Below are 1,032 nucleotides of genomic sequence, written 5' to 3' on the forward strand. Positions count from 1 at the left end.
CTTTGCTAACGATATTATATGAGTAAAATAAAGGAAATAAACTCTTCCATCTCAGAACAGTTTTATACGTTCTTATTGTAAAAATACTGCACAGAGGGGTAACACTTCATGAGCAAGGTAATGAGTACATTTCCTAACAAGTATTGTTACCTCCTCCTTTATTGTTCCCCTACCATCCCTTCCCTCTCACTTCCACAAGTCCATTAACCTCCTCCCTTCCCCCGCCTCAATTGTAAAGTTCACTTTACAACATAGTTTCTTGTGAATCTCATTGTTGCAATGGGTCAACCTGTATCCCTATTTAAGCATTTTGGTTTTTTTTTCCTTCCCCTCAGCAAATTAGAGGAGAATATATACAATATGTAGGCGCACCAACTTCAAATACAGTGAAAATAGGTGTTATAGCATGGGGGAGGAACATATAAAGAAACAAAAAAAAATCCACACTGTAGGTTATAAGTACGTGAGAAAAAATAGCAAGAAAAAACCACTTGTGTCCCTAACTTGGGGTTCATTTCCATTAACATAACCTTATCTGGTCATATACACATAACTTTTGACATTTTCTGCTTATCCCAGACATATATTAGTTATTGAAAATTAGAGAAACCATGGGACCTATGTTTCTTTGGACTTGGCTTACTCTACTTAATTTTTTTTCCAAGTCTTTCCATTTCTTAACAAATTGGGGGATGGAATGCTTCAGGAATTTGCCTGTCATCCTTGCGGAGGGGCCATACTAATCTTCTCTGTATCATTCCAATGTTTTAGTATATGTGATGCTGAATTGAGCACAGAAATTTTTTATATATAAATTGTAATTGATTTTCTTAAACTAGACAATTCAACAAAAACTAAGTGTAAAAGAATTTTAGAACCATGTACTTCTTACATAAATACACATTTAAGAATAAAGTCAAGATTGACATGTCAAAAACAAAATAATTCCAGATATTTGTTGTGCAAGAGATGTGTAGGATGAGGAATTCAATTATTCTATACAAGGGACCTGTCATAATGAACACTGCAGCA

The 1,032-nt window shown here is 34.4% G+C and overlaps 1 pseudogene; it reads right to left on the reverse strand.

Annotated features, from left to right (window-relative positions):
• Positions 1-680: 680 nt before the first annotated feature.
• LOC122096697 lies at positions 681-795 on the reverse strand (annotated as a pseudogene).
• Between the last annotated feature and the right edge of the window lie 237 nt (positions 796-1,032).

Source organism: Dipodomys spectabilis, unplaced genomic scaffold, assembly GCF_019054845.1.
Source record: "Dipodomys spectabilis isolate Male_0828 unplaced genomic scaffold, ASM1905484v1 ptg000386l, whole genome shotgun sequence".
NCBI lineage: Eukaryota > Metazoa > Chordata > Mammalia > Rodentia > Heteromyidae > Dipodomys > Dipodomys spectabilis.